The following is a 7,373-nucleotide window of genomic DNA, read 5'->3' on the forward strand; positions in this document are numbered from 1 at the left end:
TGTATACATCTTTCATTATCTGAAAGAAAACTATCATCAGAAGATATGAATCTCTTGTATTCACTATGACGCTCCTCCTTTTTTTATTGTTATACCACAGTGCAGGAGTTCTGGGGAGAAAACCTCAGCAATGTTACTCCTTAGAAGTGTTCTAGTAAAATTGTCTCATATGTTCTATGAAAACTTCCCGGGAGATAAATTACCAATAGTCTTTCATGTCCCTCCCATTATTTTAGAGTTGAATACTATAGTTTGATTAAACTGCAAACTAAACTCTGACCCAATAATGTTTGCCACATAACCAGCAGGAAAGGATCCAAGCAATTTTACACAATTTGCAAGCTTTTTTGTAGCATTCTAAGAAGGTGTATTACTTGCAGTGGCCGCTCCTACGCTAAGGTGGAGGAGCATCGCCCCACTGCACGAATGGAAAAATAAAATGACAATAACATATCGTTTTTATCATTTTTATTTTTCCTATTGCATGCCGTCAGTGGCCCTGTTCAATGTGGGGCGGGGCTGGCCCGAGCAGGGGAAGAGTGGTTTGCACTCCGAATGCGCTCATGTCTGTTTGGCCGGCCCTCTCATAATGCTCCTGGTGGGGAACATGCACAGGCTCTCTGTTCCCATCTACGCGCCGAACCACGGTGCTCAGACCAATCACAACGCTGCATTGCAGCGTTGTGATTGGCTCAAGGGAGCCTGTGTGTCCAGGTGCTTCCGGTTGTTGACCGCGACTGGAGACAGGAAGAAGGAAGAGGACGGAGCATAGGCGGTGGCCGGCCTTTCCAAGGTAAGTAATTTTTTAGGTCTCGCCTACGCAGAGCACATGCGCTGCATAGGAGACCTTTAGCCGTCGTGTAGCTCTTTTTCAAAGCACATACTCGTGCTTGTGGCGGCATACGCCTTGCGGGAGTGCGCAGCGGCGCGCCACAAGCACGAGTATGTGCTTTGAAAAAGAGCAGGCTATGCACGCACGCACGCACCTTCGCCATGCTTTAAAAAAAATTCCTTGTAGAGTGAGCGAGCGCGCGCGCGCACACCACTCCCGGGCTTGTTAGCTATGTCACATAGCACAAACTTTCCCACAGAAATAGGAGTGCTTCGCCACAATCACAGACTACTTGACACTTTTTATTTTTCAAACATGAAACGGGGAACTGAGCCGGATTGACAGGGTGCTGAGTCCAGGCCGAGTTCGGACCGTGCTCCCCATGTTACATGGGCGGCATTTGTAGTCACTAAGCCTTACGGCCTCCCCTGAAAGCTCTGCTCGTTTTGGGCTTGAGCTGCGCCAGAGCCTAGGGTCCGGCTCGGGCCCGACTCAAGCGATCAATGACTCGCTCATCTCTATCCCTACCTCACCGTTCTTATTCTTCCTCTCGGTTTACCTACATTACCTCCAACCTCATCCTCTCTCTCACTCTACGTCACTCCTCTCTCTACCGCATCGCTGTTTTTCCCCACAAAATATTTGTGTGCCTCATCTTTCTTTCAATCCTCTATGTACCTCACAACCTCTTTCCTCCCTTGTGTATAGCACAGCCATGCCTCTGTATCGGGCCTCTTTTTAACTCCACCTCTCCCTCTCATCCTTTCTATTCCGGGTTGTTTCCTTTTTGCCTCTAATGATCTCTCCTTTTGACTCTCACTGTACGTCGCCTCTCAGCTACACGCTTCTCCCCACCCCTTCCCACCCACTCTCCTGTTCTCCAATACAACGCACTTCAACACATCTGTCTCTTTACCCTTCCCCTCTCTACCTTCTCTCATTTTCTCAGCTCTCTTACTTCCTGTTTTTGACTACCCTCTTTCTCTCCACCTCCCGACCCTCTACCTCTCTCTCTACACCTTTTGTCTCTCCCTTTGAGTCACCCCTCTTTCTAGAACCTTGACTCTGAGTCTTTCAGGCTCCTTCCTCCCCTCTCTCTTCCTCACGGATGAGTGAGGTGTAGATCGAGGGAGAGGAGGCTTATGCACGCTTGTGCCCACAGCCAATCAGCTGCAAGCGTGGCTTGGCGGCATGGAATGTTTCATAAAGAAGGCTGCGATTATGAGTCATGCCACTGGCGCTTACAGCCTATAGCACATGTGGGGCCTGGGGAAATTTTCCCGCTTCCCTCCTGACTCTAGTAAACATGTTTTACGAACAAGGGACTCTTTCACAATATTTAATGTGAGGTGGCCACCACCACTACATCCACCACCACCACGTCCACCACATCCACCACCACGCCCACCACCACATCCACCACCACCTCCACCACGTCCACCACCACCACGTCCACCATCACGTCCACCACCACATTCACCATCACCACCACGTCCACCACGTCAACCACCACGTCCACCACTACCAGCACGTCCACCACCACATCCACCACGTCCACTACCACCACCTCCACGTTCACTATCTCTACCACGTCCACTACCACCACCACTTCCACCACCACCACCACTTCAACCATCATCACCACCACCATGTCCACCACCATGTCCTTCACCATCATGTCCACAACATCCACCACCACCACTTCCACCACCACCACGTACACCACCACCATGTCCACCACCACCACCATGTCCACCACCACCATGTCCACCACCACCTCATTCACCACCACCAAGTCCACCACCACCACGTTCACCACCACCACGACCACCACCATCTCCACCATCACGTCCACCACCACCACCATGTCCACACCACATCCACAACATCCACCATGTCCACCACCACCACCAGGTCCATCACCACCACCACCACGTCCACAACGTCCACCATGTTCATCACCACCACGTCCACCACATCCACTACCACCACATCCACCATGTCCACCACCACCACCACATCCGCCACCACCATCATGTCCACCACCACATCCACCACCACCAGCATGTCCACCAGCACGACCACCACCACCACCATGTCCACCACCACTACGTCCACCACATCCACCACCACCACATCCACCACCATGTCCACCACCACCACCACGTCCACCACCAACCCTGTGATGGGTAAAGTGTCACTTGAGGGTAAGGGTAATATGAGTGTCAACCCCGGCTGTACATGGGACATTTAAGAATGCATTGGGTGCAAGAAGACGGGAATAGGGGCTAGAAGTGTTACACCAGACCCAAGATACATTTTGAAGAGATGCAATGTCACAGGGGCTCCTGTAATGCACTTGCAGCATCTCTAACTCACAGTGGCATACCTGCACGAGCCACTCACTCATAACAAGCATTAGCATAGCCAATAGGTCTCGCCTTTGGGACCTTATAAGTGTTTAGTCATGCAACACTTGATGTTGTTGCACCAAGGATATTGTGCTGGATAACTAAACACTTATAAGGTCCCAAAAGCGAGACCTATTGGCTATGGCAATGCTTGTTTTCTTAATCACCCCACACCCTCGTCTCACCTTCCTCGTCCAGTAGCAGCCGCTACTGATCACTTGGTTTTAGTCCTGTAAAATATAATAAAGCCTAATATTACCTACCTGGAAGATGTGGCTTTTTCACAGTGTCAATAAGCATGTGTGGTCCGGGATCCCACGGCTTAAGACTTGGTCTAACCCTGCTATTGCTGTTGCATTACCTATGGATTATTCCAGTCTTAGACATGACAAATCTGAGGGCAGAGGCGCAGGGCTGACTATCATCTTTTGTTAGGCTTTCCAATAGTGTATGTTTGGGGCTGGGAATTTAAGGAGAGCAGAAAGCCTTGTTTTTTGTTTTTAATTAAGTAAATTCTGCACCTTTGTAGGTATGTTAGTTTACTGAAAAAACACAAGGAAATGATTGACGGCGCACTGAAACTTTCAGGCACTCACCCCCAGTCACAATTCTGGGTAGAATCCATCATCGTTCTTTAGCTCACTTCGCCAGCTAAGTTCAGACCCAACTATATGCAAATCAGTTTTGACCCTGTGCCTCATGGGAACAGTCCAGCCCGAACTGCTAAGCCAGCTCTTCCCTAATTGTCACTTTGAAGACACTTCGAACCCGGACACAAAGAGCCTTCATTATAATCTAGTGGTTCTGGGCCTCCCTCGGTTAGTAGTGGTTCTAGTCACTCAGCTGGTCACACTTTAGACTAGGTTTGTACCATTTCTCGTTGCTACTTTTGGGGGTGCTGGAAGCACAGGTGAGGTCAGACCATTGGTTTGTCTCTTTTAATATAACTGGTGACTCTTGACTTCCTGCTATCCGACAAACAGATCCAGCCCATTTGCATACTCGCAAATAGGGGAAGGTAACATGTTCTAAATTGGCTGCTCGGTTAGCTGCTACCTCTCCTTCTCTTATGGGAGAGTTTCCTAATGACGTAGAAGTATTTAATCAGTGGATAATAGATGCCTTAGATGATTTAGGGCCAGATGTAACATTGAATTTTGCGAGTCCATAATAGAGAATTTTACTGATTCGCTATTATGAAATTGCAAAATGCAATGTATGTAGGTTTCACAAACAAAATTTTGATTCAATCATATTCCTTAATAGCGAATCGTAAATTGCGTTTCACTATTAAGGAATGCCTTCCCATTCATCCCATAGAATGAATGGAAGAAATTCGCAATTTGTAATTACCAAATTGGTAATCGAAAACTGCGAATGCAATTACAAGGGTGATAGGGGCCAAAAGGCCACCCTGATGCACCCCCAAAAAAGGTAAGTGTGCACATGTGGCACTCATACATGCCCTAGGGTATGTGTGTGCACCACATGGTACTTCGAAAAATGCAAAAAGTTGCATTTTTCCAAGAATTTGCAAATTAATTTGCGACTCCTTAAAGCAAGGTTGCAATTTTTAACTGCTTCCTGCATTGCATTTAGGGAATCGCATATTGTGATTTCCCTAAATGCATTCGCAAAATAGGTAATTCTAAAAATTGCGATTCCCTATTTTGCGAATGCCTTTTGGGATGATACATCCAAAAAGGCTTATTCCAGTTCGCAAATGGGCCTATTCTGCAAATCAGCCAGTTTACGACCAGTAAAAGGCTTGATACATCTGGTCCTTAGCTTCTTTAGTTTGCCTTGGCAGAAACCGTCCTGTCTGCACCCTAGTTCACGGCTTCTTTAGCTAAGGAAAAGCTTACACAACTAACAAAACGCTAATGGGGGGCTAAAGGGATATTTAAAGACCAGCCTAAGTTCTATCCCCCGACAGAACAACATGTACAACAAACAAACTTAGGGGTCTGACATGGAAACCCTGTTTGGATCTCTTATCAAGCTGTCCTAACGTCTCATTGAGTACACCAGGAAATGACTATCAAATTGAACTAACAAAACAAATCAACAAGACATGGGCCACCTGTGATTGTCAATCAACCTCATTGAGGATTCCCATCAATGTCTTGTACAGATCAATATTCTCATCTGGTAATCCTGCTAGGGTATTGTGTCTCTTGATCATTGAGACTTCTAACATGCCCCCATGGTCGGCTTGGGGTAACGACCCACAATCACTTTGCTGGACCATATGATGTTGATCTGATGGGAATGTGCAGTGCAAAGAATTATAAATGTGGTGATTAAAACAGGATAGGGAACTTATCAAGAGATTATTTATTGGGCATAAGCCCCTTCCAGGTTAAAAACAAGAACAGTGCAAAACAATGATCGCAGTTCAACCAAATAGCTGCGAGAGGGGTTAAAGGTACATCCACGGGTCAACCTGTTATCTGTGTGAGTTCTGCCCAACTTCTGTCAAAGCCTGATATCATAGCTCCCACCTTACAGAAGAAAATAGCCGCTAGTAAGGCAGGCGATAATAGTTTGGGGGGGACAATGGGGAGGAAAAAACCTGTAGTTAATTTACCCCCTGATTGTGCACCATACACAGTGGTCTTAACAAATGTCCCGCCAGTAGACCCAAACTCTTTTGAAGCACGGGATGAGTTGACCAGCTCTCTAGGCAATAAAGTCATTGCTTGGCTTAATAAATACTGTGGGTTTCCCACCGCTTTTTGTAATGACATACTGTCAGTGCGCAGGGTTGACTGGATTGGCACCTCAAGAAAATCATGCAGAGGCGACTGTGTTATTGTAAATTTAAGACACCCGCAGCACGTCGCAACTGTCTTGTTAAGGGTGGCCTCCTTACCGGTCACCGAGGATAATATAAGTGTGCGCCCGTTGGGGTATTTTTATAACCATCTGAACATGACTCCTACTCCTAATTCTTATGTTGGTCATCAGACCTCTACTTACCCCTCAAACAGGCAGGCCTTTTTCCCTGGGATGCCCCAAGAACACCAACCATCTGTGAATATGGACTCGTACTGCTATAATCTGTGTAGGCCTAATTCACAATCACTCCAAATTTTGCCCTTGTTTAATCGGTTTGCCCCTCTATGATCTTTAAGTGAAAACGATTGACTGTCTACCAATGAGGGTTCCTCAAATGAATACTGTTGGATAATGACCTGGAATATTGCCGGTATTAGGGCCAAGGTAGGGATTGATGAATGGACTAAACTATTGAAGACCTTTGATATTCTTGCATTCCAGGAAACTTGGGGCTTAACGAACAGTTTCTCTTTGGATGGTTATACACATTTTTCTGTACCTGCTACTAGAGGAGGGGCTGGCAGACCAAGGGGGGGCTTGTTAATTTTGTTTAAATCGTCTTTAAAAGGGGTGTTAACACAACACAATTCCGGCTCCCAAAATTGTTTGATTGTCGAATTTAATCCTCCCTCTTTTTCAAATATTTTGTTTATTAATTTCTATAATTCTAGTCCTAACGATGATACTAGGCAGAATTTAGATATCATTGAATCTTTTTTGTCGGTCTATAGAACCAAGGTAAAAGAGTTCGAAGTTATTCTTTTAGGTGATTTTAACATTCATCCCTGCAATCAGTCATGTACAGATCCCTCAGAAGAGGGGCCTTCGCACTCTTTACTACCACACTTTGAGCATTCTACTAGGGGGGAGACCCTTGAATCTTACTTGAATGCTTGGAATCTGTATGAATCTAGTTGTGGGGAATGTGATAGTAGAACTCCTACCTTTAAAGGTAATGGCAACGGTACTGTAATTGACTATATATTTATGTCTTGTCAGATTTTAGAGAGGGTGGTTCACTATGGTACTATGGTTTCAGTATTTAGCGACCATAACCCTGTAGTAGCGGAGATGTTGTCTAGTGCCTTTTTGAACCAGAGTGGGTTAGGGGGGAATAGAAGTCAAGATGTGGTGTTAAAGGACCAGGGTCGCAGATTGAAGTGGTCTTCTGTTGTCCCCGAGGATGTTCTTCACGCTGTCCTTGATAGCACTGAAAATGATGTGCTGACATGTTTAGATACAAGGGCATCAAGTCCTCAAGTTATGTCTGCAAAATCACATCTGTAAAA

Source organism: Lissotriton helveticus, chromosome 7, assembly GCF_964261635.1.
Source record: "Lissotriton helveticus chromosome 7, aLisHel1.1, whole genome shotgun sequence".
Classification (NCBI taxonomy): domain Eukaryota; kingdom Metazoa; phylum Chordata; class Amphibia; order Caudata; family Salamandridae; genus Lissotriton; species Lissotriton helveticus.